Below are 23,012 nucleotides of genomic sequence, written 5' to 3'. Positions count from 1 at the left end.
CAGACATGATGGAGCTACAGTATGAGCTGGAATCCTAAGAGGCCAAATGGTATGCTACCATAGACATTGCTAATGCATTTTTCTCTATTCCCATAGCACAGGAATGCAGGCCTCAGTTTGCTTTCACCTGGAGAGGAATCCAGTACACTTTCAACAGATTGCCAATGGGCTGGATCCACAGCTCAAGCATCTGTCATGCAGTGATCCACGATGCTCTGGAGAAAGGAGGTACTCCAGAACACATCCAGTTCATCGATGATATCATCGTCTGGGTTAAAACTGCTGAGGAAGTCTTCGAGAAAGGTAACAAAATCATTGACATTCTCCTGAACACAGGTTTTGCCATCAAACGAGACAAGGTGAAAGGACCTACCACAGAGATTCAGTTTCTGGGAGTGCAGTGGCACGATGGACACATTCCAGTGGATGTGGTAAATAGAGTCTCTACCATGGCAAATCCCACAAACAAACAAGAAACCCTATGTTTCTTGGGGATAGTGGGATTTTGGAGACTGCACATTCCTGGATACAGTCAGATTGTGAAACCTCTGTATGATGTGACTCGAAAGAGAAACCATTTCCACTGGGGACCTGAACAACAAGCAGCCTTTGACCAGATAAAGCAAGAGGTAGTTCAAGCAGTGGGTCTGGGAGCTGTCCAAGATGGTCCAGACATTAAGAACATTTTGTACACGGCTGCAAGTGACAATGGTCCAACCTGGTGCTTGTGGCAAAAAGCTCCAGGTGAGACACGTGGACGACCTCTTGGTTTCTGGAGTTGAGGTTACAGAGGTTCTGAGGCTAATTATACTACAAGAGAAAAAGAGATTTTAGCTGCCTATGAAGGAGTAAAAGCATCTTCTGAAGTGATTGGAACTGAATCACAACTTCTCTTAGCTCCCAGATTACCAGTTTTGAATTGGATGTTCAAAGGCAAAGGCTCCACACCACATCATGCCACAGATTCCACCTGGTCCAATTGCATGGCTCTGATAACACAGAGAGCTCGAATGGGAAATCTTGAAAGGCCTGGTCTAGTGGAGGTGATCTCAAATTGGCCTGAAGGTACCAACTGTGCTAAACCTCCAGAGGAGAAAGTAACCCGTGCTGAGGAAGCTCCTCCTTACAATGACCTTTCTGATGATGAAAAGAAATATGCTTTGTTCACAGAAGGTTGTTGGAATCATGCGAAGGTGGAAGTTTGCAGTGTGGAGTCCAACACGCCGAATTGCAGAAGCAAAGGATGGAGAAGGAGAATCCAGTCAGTTTGCAGAGGTAAAAGCTGTCCAGCTAGCTCTCGACGTGGCTGAATGTGAGAGATGGCCAAAGCTTTATCTCTACACCGACTCATGGATGGTAGCCAATGCTCTATGGGGTTGGCTAAAGAACTGGAAGAAGAGTGGTTGGCAGAGGAAAGGAAAACCCATTTGGGCAGCCAACCTGTGGCAGGACATTGCTGATCGAATCGAGAGAATTCCAGTGAAAGTGAGACACATCGATGCTCACATTCCTAAGAGCAAAGCTACTGAGGAACAGCAACACAACCATCAGGCAGATCTAGCTGCAAGAGTTTCCCAAGTAGACATGGACTCTAATCTTGATCTTGACTGGAAACACCGAGGTGAGATATTCTTAGCTTGGTGGGCTCATGATTCGTCAGGACATCAAGGCAGAGATGCAACATACCAGTGGGCTCTTGACAGATCCATAGACATTTCCATGGATGCTATCACACAAGTCATGCATGACTGTGACATTTGTGCTGCTATTAAGCAGGTAAAACGACTTAAGCCCTTGTGGTATGGTGACAGATGGTCCAAGTATGGTGAAGCTTGGCAGATTGACTACATCACTCTACCACGTTCTCGTTCTGGTAAGCAGTATGTGCTTACTATGGTAGAGGCAAATACTGGATGGTTGGAAACTTATCCAGTTCCGCATGCAACTGCACGTAACACCATTCTCGGTCTGGAGTGACAGATCCTATGGAGACACGGAACTCCACAGAGGATTGAGTCAGACAAAAGAACTCATTTCAAGAACAACCTTGTAAAGAACTGGGCAAAAGAGCACGGTATTGAGTGGATATTCCACATTCCCTACTATGCACCAGCTTCAGGGAAGATTGAACGCTACAACGGTGTGGTGGGGTGGAAGGGTAAGGCCAAGAAGCCTCCTCCCTTCCCCCTTGTAAGGCGAAGGGAAAGAAACTTGAAGGGAAAGGATAAAAAAACTCACAAGCTGAATTAGCAAGGCGGTGGAGCTATATTTACAAAGCAATGTATGGTATGCAGGGGAATATTTACAAATTTACAATATCTACAATATATACAAAGATATACAACAGAGTAACACAGAAATGAGAGTGCCCCCCTCGGCAGAGAGGGGTTCCCCACCTCCGCTCTCCCCTCTCTCCCCCCCTTTCCCCAGAATGGGATAGAAAGAGAAAGAAAAGAGAGGAAAAAAAAAAAAAATGTTAGAAGCAGTTCGTGTTAATTGGAAGGGTTTTAATACCGGCCGTTATCTGGTCTTCAAGGTCGAGGCCTTGGCAGAAAGCCGAGCAGAGAGAGAGAGCTGCTGCACCGTGGAGAGGCGGGAGCAAGACTGATAGAAAAGTCCTGGAAATGCTCAGTTCACTCCCAGTTCAGAAGGTACTTCCTCCCACTTCACCAATGAAATAGTTTAGATTATTCTTTCCGTTTACCAACTTCCGTCCACCATATTCCCTTTCTTAAGGGCACAGCCTCAAACGGTCACAAACGGTTTGTTGAAGACCACTCTTAAAGCCATGGGGGGTGGATCTTTGAAAAACTGGGAAAAACATTTAGCAGTAGCAACCTGGCTGGTAAATAGTAGAGGTTCAGTGAATCGAGCTGGACCTGCACATTCAGATTTGCTACAGAAAGTAGAAGGTAATAGAGGGTGTATCATCTTTGGAAGAGAGGGGACGCAACCCACAGAATCTTTAAGGATGTTGCTAGGTGTTGTAGGAAGAAAATTAGGGAGGCAAAAGCACACTTGGATCTTAAACTGGCCTCTACTGTGAAGAACAACAAAAAGTCCTTCTATAAATGCATTAATAGTAAGAGGAAAGGAAAGGACAACCTCCACTCCTTGGTGGACACAGAGGGGAACATTGTAACAAAGGATGAGGAAAAGGCAGAGATACCTAACACCTACTTTGCCTCAATTTTTTCTTGAAGGACAGAACGTCTTCCTGACAGCTGGCCTGCAGAGCTGGCAGAAGGAGCCAGGGAGCTGCACAGTTTCCCTATGTTCCATGAGGAGGTGGTTGGAACTCTCCTTAGCAGCTTGGATCCCCACAAGTCCATGGGACCAGATGGGATTCATCCTAGGGTGCTGAGAGAGCTGGCAGACGAGCTGGCCAAGCCACTCTCCGTAATTTTCCAGCAGTCCTGGCTCACTGGAGATGTCCCAGAGGACTGGAAGCTGGCCAACGTGGTGCCCATCCACAAGAAGGGCCGGTTGGATCAGCCAGGGAATTACAGGCCTGTCAGCCTGACCTCAGTGCCAGGCAAGATCATGGAACAGGTCATCCTGAGTGCAATCACACAGCACTTAGAGGATGGCCAAGGGATCAGGCCTAGCCAGCATGGATTTAGGAAGGGCAGGTCCTGCCTGACCAACCTGATCTCCTTCTACGAGCAGGTGACCCGCCTGGTGGATGTGGGGAGGCCTGTGGATGTAGTCTACCTGGACAATGCCTTTGACACCGTCCCCCATAGCAAACTCCTGGCCGAGCTGTCAGCCCATGGCTTGGACGGGAGCACACTGCGATGGGTTAGGAACTGGCTGGATGGCTGAGCCCAGAGAGTGGTGGTGAATGGTGCCACATCCAGCTGGCAGCCAGTCACTAGTGGTGTGCCCCAAGGATCAGTGCTGGGCCCTGTGCTCTTTAACATCTTTATTGATGATCTGGATGAGGGCATTGAGTCCATCATCAGTAAATTTGCTGACGACACCAAGCTGGGGGCAAGAGTTGATCTGCTGGAGGGTAGAGAGGCTCTGCAGAGGGACCTCGACAGGCTGGACAGATGGGCAGAATCCAACGGCATGAGATTTAACACATCCAAATGCCGGGTTCTGCACATTGGCCACAACAACCCCATGCAGTGCTACAGGCTGGGGTCAGAGTGGCTGGAGAGCGCCCTGGCAGAGAGGGACCTGGGGGTACTGGTCGATGGTAGGCTGAACATGTGCCTGCAGTGTGCCCAGGCAGCCAAGAGGGCCAATGGCATCCTGGCCTGCATCAGGAACAGTGTGGCCAGCAGGAGCAGGGAGGTCATTCTGCCCCTGTACGCTGCACTGGTTAGGCCACACCTCGAGTACTGTGTCCAGTTCTGGGCCCCTCAGTTTAGGAAGGATGTTGACATGCTGGAACAAGTCCAGAGAAAAGCAACAAAGTTGGTGAGGGGTTTGGAACACAAGCCTTATGAGGAGAGGCTGAGGGAGCTGGGGTTGCTCAGCCTGGAGAAGAGGAGACTCAGGGGTGACCTTATCTCTCTACAACTACCTGAAGGGAGGTTGTAGACAGGCAAAGGTTGGTCTCTTTTCCCAGGCACCCAGTACCAGAACAAGAGGACACAGTCTCAGGCTGCACCAGGGGAGGTTCAGGTTGGATGTTAGGAAGAAGTTCTATACAGAAAGAGTGATTGCGCTATGGAATGGGCTGCCCGGGGAGGTGGTGGAGTCGCCGTCATTGAAGGTGTTCAGGAGGAGACTTGATGGGGTACTTGGTTCCATGGGGTAGCTGTTTGGGTGGGTTGGATTGGTTGATGGGTTGGACACGATGATCTTGAATGTCTCTTCCAACCTGGTTTGGTTTATTCTAATAAAGATTATTCTAATAAAGTTCCTGTTGTTAGAGAAAAGAATCTATTAGGTAAAACTGTTTGGGTATTTTCACCCTCAGGAGAGGGTAAGCCTGTCCGAAGGGTGGTTTCTTCTGAAGGTCCTGGTCACACTTATTGGGTAATGCAAGAGAATGGTGAAATTCAGTGTATTCCACAAAGAAATTTAACTTTAGCTGAAAGTGGTTAATTTCAAACTGTCGTACATCTACATTGCATCCAAAAGAAGAATCAACGAGGAATCTACGGTGCACGAACCCTGAGATCCCTGAGAGCCCTGAGTCAACTAAGAGACCCTGAGATTCCCTGGTTCCTTTTTCTTTGCTTCACCGGTAAAGAAATGAACTGTTTTCCGTTTTTTCTCATTTTCTGATTTTCTTGGACTTTTGAATCATCTACATCTGAGCATAGCCAGAATGGACTATGAACTTTACTCACAAACTGTAAATATCATTTTGGATTGGATGGACAGTATGAACAGCCAATGAAATTGTTTAGAAGGGGTGGACTGTGACCGTTTGAGGATGTCCCCTTAAGAAAGGGAATATGGTGGTCGGAAGTTGGTAAACGAAAAGAAGGATCTAAAGTAATTTCATTGGTAGATTGGGGGGAAGCACCTTCTGTACTGGGAGTGCAGGAGGGTATCCTGGGCATTCCATCACTTTTCTATCAGTCTTGCTTCCGCTCATCCTTAGGGCAGCAGCTCTCTGTGCTGGGCTTTCGGCCAAGGCTTTGACCTTGAAACTGATAAGCTGCAAGGCCTGTATTAACTGTTTTCCAATTAACACATAACTGCTTCTAACTTTTCTCTCTTTTCTCTCTTTTCTAACCTGCTCTGGGGAAAAGGGGAGAGAGGGGGAAGCGGAGGTGGGGAACCCCCTCAGCAGAGGGGGGAACTCTCATTTCTGTGCTACTTTATTGTATATCTTTGTATATATTGTAAATATTGTAAATTTGTATATATTCCCCTGCATATCCTACATTGCTTTGTAAATATACAGCTCCACTGCTTTTCTAATTCAGCTGTGAGTTTTTTTTTCCTTTCCCTTCCATTTTTCCTTCCCTTTACTTTACAGGGGGGAGGGAGAAGGGTTTTTGGCCTTACCCTTCCAATCCTTGACAAATTTCTGCATTAAATATTTACCTATGTGATCGATAAGGAGGCCCAAACAATATTTGTAAATCAGAACCCCAAAAACTGAGAAGAACAGATGCTCTTAAATAAAAAGCACCTTCATATTCACCTGTCCGACTCAAGCAAGCAATAAATCATGCTAATTATCCCCAAGCCCTGAGTTGGGCGGCCTATCAAAAAATGTAGTGGGTTGAGAGAGAAGGCCTAGCTTTCTCTCCCCTGCAAAAAGGAAAACAAAAACACAGCTAACTCAGCCGGAGAAGCAGAAGGAATGCTATATTTTACAAGCAATGTGGAAAGGCTGGTTAGATATAGACAATATATACAGTATTTACAATATATATCCAGAAATATGCAGCAAGGAAAAAAAGAATACTGGAACAAAATTCCCTCCTCCGGACAGAGGAGGGTTCCCCCCCTGTACCCCCCTCACTCCCCCTACCTCCCTTTTTTCCCAAAAAGGGCCAGAGAGAGAGAAAAGGTAATTAATAAGGATGAAATTTGGTTAGGCCTTTAAAGCGCATGCAGTATTAGTTCTTATCTTTATCCAAGGTCGCTCTGGCTAGGAGCCCAGAAGAAGGAAAGCTGGAAGGGAGAGGGAAAGGAACGAACTGAGAACAAATTCCAGCTGCACTAAAACTTAAAACTGTGTTCTACCAATCTACCAATGAAATTAGTTTAGAATATCTGATTGTTTTCGTTATTATTCAAAAACATTCAGCCAGAGTGTCCCAGCACTGTCCCTTTCTTAAAGGCACAGCCTCAAATGGTCACACACTGAAAGGACAAATATTAGAAAACTTTCTTTTTGGATAGAACATAAGATAAACTCTCTTCAGTAAGCAAGCCAGTATGGAACATCTGTACATCTTGGGAGCAGCACTTGTCTGAGTATTGCACACTGTTAACCTCTGTCATCATTTTGGACGCTGCCAGTCAACAATTTGGTGTATTAGAGCCAAATTACTTCTTCAAACCTGCCATGAATGTGCAGGATTTTCTTAGGTGCAGAGAGGTTAACAGAAAGCTCACAGTGGATTCTGGTCATTCTAGATACCTTCCTGACTTTTACAAAGATAGAATTGGCTGTACATGTTCTGTAGATATGCACTTTAACCTTCATATTGACATCATGTTGTGACAAGGCATAGGAAAGTCTGGTGACCTCCTTGCTATGTGATGTGAAAGCCACAGGAAACCTGAGCTGTTTCTCCACAGGGGGTCACCTCTGCTACAAATGGAAATAATCTCTCAGAAGCAATAATTACTATTTCCACTTCTTTCACTGTAAGAAGAGTCCAGCCTTCTTCCCCAAGGCAGCAAAATTTGATTTTCCTGCACAGTTGAGAAATGAGAGCTGATTCAAGACAATTTGTACAATAGAAAGCCAAGCAAAATAACTCCTACCAGAGACACTTTCTTCTTAACACTCTTTCTCTGTACTATCTCAGTTGTGCACCTCTAAGTGAATCAGTCTGCTCTGTGGGAAAGTGCAGAGTGGAAATAAAGGTATGGGAAATAGGCATGATGGTACCAAAAGCCAAAGTGAAATTTTCACTATACTAAGTGATTCCTTCCCCCCCATTGTTTTGTCTTATAAAAAAAAGGAATTATTTTGTTGCTAAAGTTATTTCACCACCTTAGTAGGCTGTCAGAGAAAGTAAAATTTTAAGGGACACAATATTTTAATGATGTCTTTTCCAATGAAATGGTGTAGAAGACTGTTATTGGGGGGGGTGTTTTGTTTTTCAGTTATAGTTATGCTGTATAAACTGAACTTATCAGGGCACATAGAAGAGTTTTGAAAGCTTATCTGTGAAAGTGATTCATAATACCTGTGATAAAACAGTGTCTTGCAATATTTCAGCTTCACATTAGTATTTTAATGAGATTGTTTGGGTTGTAAGCTTGGGATATGTTCACACAGCTGCTCTGAGGATCTTAAATTCTATTGTTTCATGGTCACTGCAGCCAAGGTTATCCCTGAGCCTCACATTAGTCACCAGCCTTTAGTGCATCTCCCATTAAAGAAACAAGCTGTGGCTGTTTAGTAAGAAAAAAAAAAGCCATTAATATGCTCATTAGAATTCAAAAGTTCCCAATCCCAATTCCTGTTTAAATGAACACCCTTTACACTTGCTTCAGGGATGGGAGAACTGACATCAGATAAAGCAATCTGCAATAACATGCAGAAATTATGCACATCTTACTTAAGACAAGATATCTAAAGTTTATACATCTGCTCTAAGTCCTTAGCTTTTTCTGCCTTCAGTAGAAAGAGCTGGGGGCTCCAGAGAATTATTTATTTCAGCTGCCCTAAACATATGTCACGGTGAGATGAACTGCACTCTGAAGGTATCTGCTCTCTGCTGTAACTATAAATAAATCACAATGTGACTAAAAACTTGGACTTGACACAAATTTTCTGATACCTAACTGGAAGTAGATGAATTCCACTTCAAGTGTCTTCTTGTTTTAATCTTTTTATCAATGTAAAGAATCCAATATTTTTTTTCAATGTTAGGAAAATAAACTATGTTAATGTAATCTTTCAAAGTGAAATGGAGCAATGATTGCAGATAGAAAATCTTTTGTGGATTTTTATTGGTATCTTTAGCTTGGAATGATTTTATTTTTTTAATAGATGAAAATGAATATTAATAATAAATCTAATAAATGATTAATAGCTGTGCATTTTCAACATAATGCACCATAATCTATTTCCTGCTGTGCTCATGATTAGATTTATCACAGTTCCCTTCACCAAAGTAAAAAGTTACTTGCTTAAAAGTTAGAAACCTATAAATTAAGCTATTTATGTAGAATCTGGTGAGAGTCACTTCCAATTTTATCATGCCATTCTAACATATATATGCATAGCAGGCTGCCTTTCATTTCTAATGACAACAGAGAGGGTTTAAATAACTGGATTAGAACAGATTATCAGGAAGAGGTGTTAGATGAAGTCTTTTTTGGGCAGCTGTGGAAAGCCTCATAATGATACTTTGAGGTCTTTTCCAACCTTATTGATTCTATGATTCTATGATAAGCACAGACCTTGGTATTTGTAAACATATTTAACAACAGTACCTGTTGGAAGATCAATATGTCTGGGCACAAATGATCCAGAAGATAACTGAAATATATCAATATCATTTATTGATACAAGTGATTAATAAACTGAATTGAGAGGGTGCTCTGTTGCACCTGTTTCTCATAAAGAAGAAATTACAGGTTAAAGATATGAAACTCAGGAACTGTCTTGGCTGCAGTGACTATGAAACTGTGCCTACCCATGTAATAGAATATCTGCATTCCCATTATAGTCAGTGGTGTTCAAATGGGTGCAATAGAACCTATTGGGCAATGTCTTGAGGCTGAAGTCCAGTGTTAAAAAAGAATCACCCACTATGAATAAACAGGAAGTCTAGACTATAATGAGGCATCTTCAAAGATTTATGTTCCTGAATTATTCCTGTGTTTAGTTTTAACACAGAAAAGATTTTACAGACCTTTCCTGTATTTAGACTAGTCTCTCTACAGTTCTTGCTTTAAAAAAAAAATCTTTAAGTGTACCTTTAGAAATGCTTCTTAATTAAAGTCCTCATAAGAGCCACAGAGTCTTCATTTCTGTGTAGGACTCTATCCAGATGGGTTTTGAGTATGTTCAAGCATAGAACCTTCACAATCTCTCAGAACTTTTTTCCAGTGCCTGACCAGCCTCATAGTAATTTTTATGTACAAATGGAATTTCCTGTGTTTTGATTTCTGCCCACTGCCTGTTCTCCTGTCAGGGGCTGAGTTCCATCTTCTTCATTCTCTGCTGTCAGGTACGTATATACATCAAGAAGGTTCTCTCTGAGCCTTGTCTTCTATAGTCAGGAGTTGTGACTCTTTGGCCTATCCTCATGTGACAGATGCTTCAATTTGTTGATAACTTTCATGACTCATAGCTGGACTCCCTTCAGTATGTCTGTGGCTCTATTGTACTGGGGAGGCTGCACGTGGACCCAGTACTCCAGATGAGTGGTGAGCTGATGGGAAAGATCATCTCTCCTAACCTGTTGATGATACCTTACCTAAGGATGCTGCTGGATGCATCTTGTCTGTTCTTCATATGTTTTGAAAATGTTTTCAGGATGATTTACTCCATCAGCTTCCCAGAATTGGCTCCTTTCATCCCTTCTTTATGGTTTTCAAGGTCTCTTTTGTCCACATCAGCCTATGTCCTTTGCTTGTCAACCTGGCCCCACTAATTCCTCACTTGACTTTGGCTTAGCATCTCTCCCCTCCATTGTTCCTGGTTTAAAGCTACCTTTAACAGGTTGACCACCTTTTGAGTAAAGATGCTTTTGCCCTGTGTGGTCAGATGGTTACCAGCTCTTCCTAGCCATCCTCAATCCTCAAAGAGGAACACATGATTGTAAAACTTAAATTTCTATTATCAAATGCCATTTGTACAAAAGTTATAATTAATAATAATTACAATTTCAACTCATTTGTAGAGTTTTTAATCTATTTTACACAGCAGCTTGTTAATATGATTGCTGCCTTTCTAAGAAGAGACTTCAGAGTAAAAATGGTATAAAGATGAGTGAGTTTAGTTCTTGTAAATGGCAGTTGACACAAGCTGTGGGATTTTTATTGGAAATTCATGAGACTCTCTCAGAGGTCAATACTTCTGTATGTAAATAAAGCTAAAATAATAATAAAAAAAATCCAGTCTTTAAATCCCAAAATGAGACTGCTTCCCACTGTGCTTGTGCTTGTGCTTGTGCTTTGGTTATTGTACCTTGTTAAATGTAATTTTAAAGTAAGTCAGGTAGACACCCAATGAGAAACGTGTAGCTTCACCATCTGACTGGGTCATACCCAATCTGGTACAAAGGGCACAACTGTTCCAAAATGTTCCACTGTTCCAAAATGGGGTAGTTGGTGATCTGCTTGACTTGCTGGAACGAGTCCAGAGAAGGGCAACGAAGTTAGTGAGGGGCTTGGAACACAAGCCCTATGACGAGAGACTGAGGGAGCTGGGGCTGCTTAGCCTGGAGAGGAGGAGACTCAGGGGTGACCTTATTACTCTCTACAACTACCTGAAGGGGGGTTGTAAACAGGAAGAGGTTGGTCTCTTCTCCCAGGCAGCCAGCACCAGAACAAGAGGACACAGTCTCAGGCTGCACCAGGGGAAGTTCAGGCTGGAGGTCAGGAGGAAATTTTACACAGAGAGAGTGATTGCCCACTGGAATGGGCTGCCCGGGGAGGTGGTGGAGTCGCCGTCACTGGAGGTGTTCAGGAGGAGACTTGACAGGGTGCTTGGTTACATGGGTTAGTTGATTAGGTGGTGTTGGGTGATAGGTTGGACGCGATGATCTTGAAGGTCTCTTCCAACCTGGTTTATTCTATTCTATTCTAATTAATATAAAAATTATGTTCATGATGAATCTTTATATAAGCAAACTGCTCTGCCCCTGAAGTTCCCACCACAGCTCCACCATAAGGCTTAGAAGGCATCAGAAAGGCCGAATTCAACTTTTAGGATGAGGCGAGTTTATCTCTGACGATGGGATTTGTCTCATCTAAATTTAAAGATAGGATTCAGTTAGGAATTCTACCTCTAAATTAAATGCAGGTTAGGACATCTGCATTTTGAAACCTGCATGTACTTTTCTTTATGGGATTATCAATGTTGAAACTCTGCCCAAAGAAACTATAGCTATATCATCAGTGGATTTTAGGAGATGAATAAGCTGACCAGGAGCCTAATACATGATTTAACTGCCTTAGAGTAGGCAGATAGCTAACCTACTCAGAAATGCCTAGCCAGAGGTACCAAATGCAAAAGACTGCCAGTGATGGCATCCTTGTGCAATGGCAGGTGGAAGTTGGGCCAGCCTCATATGGCTGTCCTGTGAATATGATGAAGTTAAGGAGAGGAGCTGGATAATTTTACTGCCTGAACATGCATTGGTTGAATAGTTCCCAGAATATGATTTCAGTGGTGACATTTATTTCTTCCACATTTTTCATTTCTATAGGACAAAGCAGGCATCTGCAATGATCTAACCTTTCTTTGCCAAATTGCCATGCAAGAAACATCACTAATGAGATACCTACAGCTTTCTCCTCCACCCTTCTAGATCTTCCTTTGCTGAGTGGGCAAGAATGGATAAAAGAGTTCAGCAAATCATATTGTATTGACAGCTTTCAAGCACTGTGAACCTTGATCCATGGTTAAGGCTGTTAATTACTATATAGTGCATATCAATACTATCACCAAAAGCATATTCAGATATTTCCATTACTTAGGCATTGCATTGTGAAAATTGCTGGCTTTATTCTGAACAATGCACAACAAACCAAATTACAGTTCCTTGTCAAATATGTTCTGCTTCAGCAATTCTTTATTGACAAACCTAAAAGCAATGCTTACTGAATTTACAATCAAAAGACAATATAAGTGTCTGAATATGAAAATCACTGGTATTACAATGGCTTTCCTTATGTAAAATCATGATCAAGCAAGTTGGACTCTCCTGGAGAGAGTCCAACAGAGAGCCACCAGGATGATAAGGGACTGGAGCATGTGCCCTATGAGGAGGGGCTTTTTAGTCTGGAGAAGAGAAGACTAAGAGGGGATTTAACAAATGTTTATAATGTTGAGTGCTGAGTGTCGAGAGGAAGGGGACAGGCTCTTCTCCATTTCACCCTATGATAGGACAAGGGGTAATATGGGTGATGGAGATTGGAATCAATACGGCTGACCAATATGATCGAGTATTGTTCCTTTATTGTTCCAGTGTTGCAGGCCTATGGAGCAGGCCTGTAGTGCAGGCCTGTAGAGTAGGCCTGTAGTGCAAGTATAGCACAGTAAAGTGTAGAAGAAGAAGAGACAGGAAAGGCAGAAGTGCGTAGCAAGGGAACTTCTACAACTTATATAAACTCGGAGTGCCTTGTTGGCATGGCTTCATTGGTTCCCATCGCACTATTACAGATTATTGGTCCAACTACTAATGACACGCAAGGTTTGTTGATGCAGGTGCATGTCCTGCTGTCCCAAGATAACTTTCCATGTTTATAGCTACCAGTGCCTTGTTTTAGTTACATGCTGCAGGCACAGCACTGTTTTGCTACACTGCTAGCTGGCTCTGCATTTATGCTGAGCATGGCCTACCACCATGTCAGGCTCTAGGCCTGCACTGCCAGATTGCTCACACTGCTCGTCACTGGCATTGCCACAGGGTAATCGATACAAACTACAGCACAGGAGGTTCCACCTCAACATGAAGAGGAACTTCTTCACTGTGGGGCTCACAGAGCACTGGAATGGGCTGCCCAGGGAGCTTGTGGAATCTTCTCTGGAGCCTTTCAAGACCCATCTGGATGTGTTCCTGCATGACCTGTGCTAGATTCTGTGGTCCTGCACTGGCAGGGGGGTTGGACTTGATTGTCTTTGAAGGTCCCTTCTAACCCCTAACATCCTTTGATCCCATGAAAATAGTTCCATCTATTCAAGCAACAGGAAATTTCAGATAACAATAATTCTTACATTTGCTCACTGCTTCACATCAGCTGTCTTAAGAAAGCTTTGCCATCTAGTGTGTGGAATACCATTCTAATTCAGTTAAGGAAGAAATTATATAATTTTTCTCAGCTATGAGTGGCATTACTCTAAAACCAGTTCTTGAGGAGATGAATAATTTATATAAATGTGGAAGCAGAGCAGCTGTAATCTGTTTACCAGTGAGTATGTAAGCCAAATGCTCCTAATAAACTTTAGTTTTGGGTAAAAAATATTTTAAGAAACTTTTCTGAAACACAAAATATTCAGGGTGTCTACACATCTTATTTTGTGCAGGTGTTTTCCTATATTCCATTGGTCCACATAATTTTTCTGTCAATTAAATTTATTGAGAATGAAAGACTGCAGTAATAGAGGGAATGTCTTTCTTTCAGGTGACTGATGTAACCAAGATGTTTAGGGCAATACAAATGTTCAGTGCTAATTTCTTTACCAAACCTCTGCTGCTCACAGGAACAGAATTGCCAGTCATGCACTTACAGTGTTAAAACATAGCTTTCTTAAAAGCAGAGATTTTCTTAAAATAAACGATCCTCAACATACCACTGTGGCTCTTGACTCCTAGTCATGTGTTATATTTTGCATTCTCCTTTCCGTCTGGTGAAATGCCCCAGTATGCTCAAAGGAAAAATAGGCATAGTTTGAACTATTAAATATTCAATACAAATAATCTTGTTTTGTAACATGGAACACTGCAGAGCTTTTGACTGTTATCCTTCCCTCATCAAGGCTAAAGTTTAGTGACATATAATTGTAGACTTGGATTAAGGGTAAAACTGGTTCCTGACCAAACGTATGAGAATCACTATTAACGAAATGGGAGTGCCGGGTACTCCAGCTGAGGCTGGGCCTCCACTTCACCAGATGTGCTGAGCTCCCTGGAGGTGGCCTAGGTTGTCTAGGATGTCTCAAATAGCAATATTCTTTGTTGGACATCTGAGTTCTGCGCTTGTGTCTAGTGTGTTTAATCTGTCTACACAAATTCATTGTCACTTGACTGCACTGAAGATTAAACAATACAGACCCCTTAGTCTTTCTCTTGAGGTCAGTCTTTCTTATAGTTTCATAGTTTCATTCAGGGTTGGAAGGGACCACACGGATCATCTAGTTCCAACCCCCCTGCCATGGGCAGGGACACCCCACACTAGACCAGGCTGGACAGAACCTCATCCAGCCTGCTCTTAAACACCTCCAGGGACGGGGCCGCGACCACCTCCCTGGACAACCCATTCCAGTGCCTCACCACTCTCATGGTGAAGAACCTCCTCCTCACATCTAGCCCGAATCTCCCCACCTCCAGCTTCATTCCATTCCCCCTAGTCCTGTCACTACCTGAGATCCTGAGAAGTCCTTCCCCAGCCTTCCTGTAGGCCCCCTTCAGATACTGGAAGGCCACAATTAGGTCACCTTGGAGCCTTCTCTTCTGCAGACTGAACAGCCCCAACTCCTTCAGTCTGTCCTCATAGGAGAGGTGCTCCAGCCCTCTGATCATCCTTGTGGCCCTTCTCTGGACACGCTCCAGCACCTCCACATCCCTCTTGTAATAGGGGCTCCAGAACTGGACACAGTACTCCAGGTGGGGTCTCACCAGGGCTGAGTAGAGGGGGAGGATCACCTCCCTCGACCTGCTAGCCACACTTCTCCTGATGCAGCCCAGGATCTGATTGGCTTTGCGGGCTGCAAGCGCACATCGAGAGCTCATGTTGAGCTTCTTGTCCACCAGCACCCCCAAGTCTCTCTCCTCAGGGCTACTTTCCAGCCAGTCACTGCCCAGCCTGTATTTGTGCCTGGGATTGCCTCGACCCAGATGCAGGACCCTGCACTTGCTCTTATTGAACTTCATGAGGTTGGCTTGTGCCCACCTCTCCAGCCTGTCAAGGTCCCTCTGGATGGCCTCCCTTCCCTCCAGCGTGTCTGCTGCACCACACAGCTTGGTGTCATCAGCAAACTTGCTGAGGGTGCACTCAATGCCACTGTCCATGTCACCCACAAAGATGTTGAATAAGACAGGTCCCGGGACTGATCCCTGAGGGACTCCGCTTGTCACTGGCCTCCACTGGGACATGGAGCCATTGACAGCCACTCTTTGGGTGCAGCCATCAAGCCAGTTCCTTATCCATCTAGTGGTCCACCCATCAAACCCATGTGTCACCAGTTTGGAGACCAGGATGTGGTGCGGGACAGTGTCAAAGGCTTTGCTCAGGTCCAGGTAAATGACATCAGTTGCTCGCCCCTCATCTATTAATTTTGTCACCTGCTCATAGAAGGCCACCAGGTTGGTCAGGCAGGATTTGCCCTTGGTAAAGCCATGCTGACTGTTCCAAATCACCTCTTCACTATTCTTTTGAGCGAGTAGTGACTCCAGGAAGATTTGCTCCATGATCTTTCCAGGCACAGAGGTGAGACTGCCTGGCCTGTAGTTCCCTGGTTCCTCCTTCTTACCCTTTTTGAAGATGGGGGCAATGTTTCCCCTTTTCCAGTCTGTGGGGACTTCCCCAGATTGCCATGACTTTTGAAATATAATAGAGAGGGGTTTAGCAACCTCATCTGCCAGTTCTCTCAGCACCCGTGGGTGTATCCCGTCGGGTCCCATGGACTTGAACACTTTCAGGTTCTTCAGATGATCACGAACCTGATCTGCATTTACAATGGGCAGTTCTCCCTCCCCGTCCCTGGCTTTGACTTCCATAACATCAGGAGTGTGGCTAGAGGCCCTTGCAGTGAAGACTGAGGTAAAGAAGCTATTAAGAAGCTCATCACTTGTGACCATGTCACCATTTTCCTTTCTGAGGGGGCCCACACCTTCCCTAGTCGTCTTCTTCCCATTAATATACCTGTAGAAGTTCTTAGTCTTCCCTTTAATCTCCCTGGCTAGATTCAATTCAAACTCTGCTTTGGCTTTCTGTGGCCGGTTGACGTTGCCCCCTTAAGAAAGGGAATATGGTGGTCGGAAGTTGGTAAACGGAAAAGAATAATCTAAACTATTTCATTGGTAAAGTGGGAGGAAGCACCTTCTGAACTGGGAGTGAGCTGGGACTATCCTAGGCCCTCCGGCACCCTATCTTCAGTCTTGCTTCCGCCTTTTCTTCGTGCAGCAGCTCTGTCTCTGTGCTGGGCTTTCTGCCAAGGCCTCGGCCTTGAAAACAAGATACCAGGCCTGTATTAACTGCTTTTCCAATTAACACAAAACTGCTTTTAACTTCTTTCTTTTGCTCTCTCTCTCTTCTAACCTAATCTGGGGAAAGGGGGGAGAGAGGGGAAAGAGGAGGTGGGGAACCCCCTCTCTGCCGAGGGGGGTTACTCTCATTTCTGTGTTACTCTGTTGTATATCTTTGTATATATTGTAGATATTGTAAATTTGTAAATATTCCCCTGCATTCCCTACATTGTTTTGTAAATATAGCTCCACTGCTTTGCTAATTCAGCTTGTGAGTTTTTTTTTCCTTTCCCTTCAATTTTTTTTCCCTTTTACCTTACAAGGGGGAAGGGAGGAGGCTTCTCGGCCTTACCCTTCCACCCACCACATTTTTTTTTTATTGGCGCCCAACGTGGGGCAGATAATTAGTTTAATTTATTACTTGATTGATTTAGTGTTTTCCAGCTGAATTAGCAAACATAAAGGTATTGTGGTTTGTGGAGCGATTATTCTTTTCAATTTTTGGGGCTCTGGTTTACAGGTATTGTTTGGGTTTGATTTTGGATTACCTGGGTAAATATTTGGTGCGGACAATTTATATGAGGGTTATGTATAGAGTTAAATTATGGTATGGAAAATGTATTAATTTATTATGGCCAGTGAGATACAGGAATGTTACCTCCACCACTCTCCCAATTGAGATAAAGGGTTTTAAGATTCCACCGGAGGAGAGAGTAACTTTAGGTGATGCCTGGGATCCAAAGGTGATTTATGTGATGTGTATAATTCTGCTGCTTGTGATAACTAATGTGTTTTCTCTGTATTCCTTGTGGCGAGAGAAAAAGGTGTCCAGGGCGTGTTTTGTTATTAAAACTAGATCAAAAATAAAACGCAGTGGCTCTCGATCAGTCCCAGAGTCATCTAGTGACGAGGACTGTGGAGAACCCGTGTCAGTTAAAAAGAAGGCTAAAACGTTAATTGGTAAAGCAGCTCTAAATGACTTTTCTGCTGATTCTAGCAAGCAGCCAAGGGCATCGGCTGGTATCAACATGGCGCCTACTCCTTCTCCCACTTCTCCTCCTTCTTCTTCTCCATCGGCCATTAATGGAGCAACGTCACTTCCACCCACTCCCTCGGTGGGACCGGAAGTCACTGCCCCAGCAGCTGATTTATCTCAGGACCTGTCAGCTTCCATTAAGGTGGCTGTAAATTCAAACACAGCTCCAGTTAAGATGGCTCCTTTAAAGACTAGAGCTGGAAAGGGCAAAGATGGAGAAGAAGAGGAGGAGACTGATCCTGGTCAGGGGCCCTCTACTCTAAAAGATCCTGCTCAGGAGGAAGAGAAGGTTTGTTTTAAAGATCTAGCTAACCTAGTGAGATCAAAGCAGGATAGAGATGAAGTTAGGAAGGCAGCTGGCAAAGGTGGTTCTCAGCTTAAAGAGATCCTTAGGAGAATGACAGCAGGATTATATGGACAAAGAATTCAGGGAGATGAAGATGAAGATGATATTTCAGAATGTTCTTCTCCACGGGAGGAATTGTCAAATGTCCGTAAAGATTTCACCAGGGCAGATAAGGAGCCAGTTCTAGCTTGGCTTAGTAGGTGTTATGATACAGGTGCTTCAGCTCTAACAGTTGGAGACAAGTCAGCAGCTCAGTTAGGAACTCTCTCAAGGCATAATGGAATAGATAGACATCTAGGTGAAGCTCTCGGTAAGGTTAATCTGTGGATACGCCTTTTAATAGCGGTTGCCCTGAGATACCCTTCCCGAGATGATCTTCCCTGGAATCCTAAACCCTGGACTACCATAGATGAGGGAATTAAGCGCTTGAGAGAATTTGCTGTTAGAGAGCTACTCTATGGTGAACATGAAACTCTGAATCCTGATGACATTCCTGTGGGTATTGGTCTTGCTAAAAAGATCATCAAACTTGCTCCTTCCAATTATGCAAACATTCTGGCAAGCAGAATTGTGTCAAGAAGTTATGGTGGAGCTTCTCCTACGGTTGGCCAATTCAGTGATCAAATGAGACAATTGGAGGATAGCATGACACGTGGTTCTTTGGTTTCAGCCATTGAAACTCTGTCTGGAAAGATTGAGAATTGCATGAAGGATCTGAAAGATTCCATATCCCAATTGGCACAGAGGGATAATTTCAATTCTTTCTCCAGGTGGGTACAAGTCTCATCTGTGAGGAATATACGTCCTCCAAGGAGGTCATTCCAAAACAGGACATTCCAAAACAGGTCATTCCAAAACAGACCATCAAGGCAATCACGTAGAACTAATTGGATAACTCTGTGTGATCAGTTTGGTGAGAACATGAACCGCTGGGATGGCCAACCAACTGCTAATCTTTTCAAAAGACTGAGGGAATTGCAAAGTGGCAGAACCCGAGGTAGCAATACCAGAAGGGTAGCTGTTACTTCCACAGTTCCCCAGAATGACTCTTATGGCTCCAACAGTGGCTCCAGTTATAACATGCAAAGTTATAACCCTGCGAACTATGTGCAATGCACATGTGCGCATGTTCCCCATAACTAGGGGTGCCCTGCCTCCCGCCAGGGGGAGGAGAGGGATATTAGAGATAATAGAATCTATTGGGATGTGTACATCCAGTGGCCTGGCACTTCACAATTTCGGAAGTACAGGGCCTTGGTTGACACAGGAGCTCAGTGCACCATAATACCATCAAATTATCAGGGATCAGAGTCTATAACTATTCTGGGGGTCACTGGTGGATCTCAAGAGTTAAGTAAGGTAGAGGTTAATATAAGTTTAACTGGTAAACAATGGAGGAAGCACACAGTTGTGACCCGACCTGACGCACCTTGTATTTTGGGAATTGATTTTCTGAGAGAAGGGCGTTTCAAAGACCCTAGAGGTTACAAATGGGCTTTTGGAGTAGCTTCAATAGAAATTGATGGACAAAAATTGAAGCTGTCTGCTAGACCTGAACTTTCTGATGAATCTGCAGTTGTGGGACAACATAAGATACAGGACATTAAATTGCCGGTTGCTTCTCAGACTGTGCATCACAGACAATACAGAACCAACCGTGACACTTTGTTGCCCATTCAGAATCTGATTCGTCAGTTGGAGAGTCAGAAAGTCGTCAGCAAAACTCATTCGCCTTTCAACAGTCCAGTGTGGCCTGTGCGAAAGCAGAATCGAGACTGGCGTCTGACGGTAGACTACCGAGCCCTAAATGAAGTAACACCACCTATGAGCGCAGCAGTGCCAGACATGATGGAGCTACAGTATGAGCTGGAATCCAAAGAGGCCAAATGGTATGCTACCATAGACATTGCTAATGCATTTTTCTCTATTCCCATAGCACAGGAATGCAGGCCTCAGTTTGCTTTCACCTGGAGGGGAATCCAGTACACTTTCAACAGACTGCCAATGGGCTGGATCCACAGCTCAAGCATCTGTCATGCAGTGATCCACGATGCTCTGGAGAAAGGCGGTGCTCCAGAACACATCCAGTTCATCGATGATATCATCGTTTGGGGTAAAACTGCTGAAGAAGTCTTCAAGAAAGGTAACAAAATCATTGACATTCTTCGGAATGCAGGTTTTGCCATCAAGCGAGACAAGGTGAAAGGACCTACCACAGAGATTCAGTTTCTGGGAGTGCGATGGCAGGATGGACGCCGACACATTCCAGTGGATGTGGTAAATAGAGTTTCTACCATGGCAAGTCCCACAAACAAGCAAGAGACCCTACGTTTCTTGGGGATAGTGGGATTTTGGAGACTGCACATTCCTGGATACAGTCAGATTGTGAAACCTCTGTATGATGTGACTCGAAAGAGAAACCATTTCCACTGGGGACCTGAACAACAAGCAGCCTTTGACCAGATAAAACAAGAGGTAGTTCAAGCAATGGGTCTGGGACCTGTCCGAGATGGTCCAGACATTAAGAACATTTTGTACACGGCTGCAAGTGACAATGGTCCAACCTGGTGCTTGTGGCAAAAAGCTCCAGGTGAGACACGTGGACGACCTCTTGGTTTCTGGAGTCGAGGTTACAGAGGTTCAGAGGCTAACTATACTCCAACAGAGAAAGAAATTTTAGCTGCTTATGAAGGAGTAAAAGCATCTTCTGAAGTGATTGGAACTGAATCACAACTTCTTCTAGCTCCCAGACTACCAGTTTTGAATTGGATGTTCAAAGGCAAAGGCTCCACACCACATCATGCCACAGACTCAACATGGTCTAAGTGGATGGCTCTGATAACACAGAGAGCTCGAATGGGAAATCTTGAAAGACCTGGTCTAGTGGAGGTGATCTCAAGTTGGCCTGAAGGCATCAACTGTGCTAAACCTCCAGAGGAGAAAGTAACTCGTGCTGAGGAAGCTCCTCCTTACAATGACCTTTCTGATGATGAAAAGAAATATGCTTTGTTCACAGACGGTTCCTGTCGTCTTGTTGGAAACAAGCGAAGGTGGAAGTCTGCAGTGTGGAGTCCAACACGCCGAGTTGCAGAAGCAAAAGATGGAGAAGGAGAATCCAGTCAGTTCGCAGAGGTAAAAGCTGTCCAGCTAGCTCTCGACGTAGCTGAACGTGAGAGATGGCCAAAGCTTTATCTCTACACCGACTCATGGATGGTAGCCAATGCTCTATGGGGTTGGCTAAAGAACTGGAAGAAGAGTGGTTGGCAGAGGAAAGGAAAACCCGCTTGGGCAGCCGACCTGTGGCAGGACATTGCTGATCGAATCGAGAGAATTCCAGGGAAGGTGAGACACATCGATGCTCACATTCCTAAGAGCAAAGCTACGGAGGAACAGCAACACAACCATCAGGCAGATCTAGCTGCAAGAGTTTCTCAAGTAGACATGGACTCTAATCTTGATCTTGACTGGAAACACCGAGGTGAGATATTCTTAGCTCGGTGGGCTCATGATTCGTCAGGACATCAAGGCAGAGATGCAACATACCAATGGGCTCGTGACAGATCCATAGACATTTCCATGGATGCTATCACACAAGTCATCCATGACTGTGACATTTGTGCTGCCATTAAGCAGGCAAAACGACTTAAGCCCTTGTGGTATGGTGACAGATGGTCCAAGTACAAATATGGTGAAGCTTGGCAGATTGACTACATCACTCTACCACGTTCTCGTTCTGGTAAGCAATACGTGCTTACTATGGTAGAGGCAAACACTGGATGGTTGGAAACTTATCCAGTTCCGCATGCAACTGCACGCAACACCATTCTCGGTCTGGAGAGACAAATCCTGTGGAGACACGGAACTCCAGAGAGGATTGAGTCAGACAACGGAACTCATTTCAAGAACAACCTTGTAAAGAACTGGGCAAAAGAGCACGGTATTGAGTGGATATTCCACATTCCCTACTATGCACCAGCTTCAGGGAAGATTGAACGCTACAACGGTTTGTTGAAGACCACTCTCAAAGCCATGGGGGGTGGATCTTTGAAGAACTGGGAAAAACATTTAGCACAAGCAACCTGGCTGGTAAATAGTAGAGGTTCAGTGAATAGAGCTGGACCTGCACATTCATATTTGCTACGGAAAGTAGAAGGTGATAGAGTTCCTGTTGTTAGAGAAAAGAATCTGTTAGGTAAAACTGTTTGGGTATTTTCACCCTCAGGAGAGGCTAAACCTGTCCGAGGGGTGGTTTCAGCTGAAGGTCCGGGTCACACTTATTGGGTAATGCAAGAGAATGGTGAAATTCAGTGTATTCCACAAAGAAATTTAACTTTAGCTGAAAGAGGTTAATTTCGAACTGTTGTACAGCTACATCGCGTCCAAAGGAAGAATCAACGAGGAATCTATGGTGCACGAACCCTGAGATCCCTGAGAGCCCTGAGTCAACTAAGAGACCCTGAGAATCCCTGTTTCCCTTTTCTTCGCTTCGTCGGCGAAGGAATGAACTGTTTTCCATTTTTCTCATTTTCTGATTTTCTTGGACTTTTGAATCATCTACATCTGAGCATAGCCGGAATGGACTATGAACTTTGCTCACGAACTGTAAATATCGTTTTGGATTGGATGGACAGTATGAACAGCCAATGAAATTCTTTAGAAGGGGTGGACTGTGGCCGGTTGACGTTGCCCCCTTAAGAAAGGGAATATGGTGGTCGGAAGTTGGTAAACGGAAAAGAATAATCTAAACTATTTCATTGGTAAAGTGGGAGGAAGCACCTTCTGAACTGGGAGTGAGCTGGGACTATCCTAGGCCCTCCGGCACCCTATCTTCAGTCTTGCTTCCGCCTTTTCTTCGTGCAGCAGCTCTGTCTCTGTGCTGGGCTTTCTG

The sequence above is a fragment of the Melanerpes formicivorus genome, unplaced genomic scaffold, assembly GCF_026170545.1.
Source record: "Melanerpes formicivorus ecotype bairdi unplaced genomic scaffold, bMelFor1.0.p_v2 SCAF_9, whole genome shotgun sequence".
NCBI lineage: Eukaryota > Metazoa > Chordata > Aves > Piciformes > Picidae > Melanerpes > Melanerpes formicivorus.
This window is presented reverse-complemented; position numbering follows the sequence as displayed.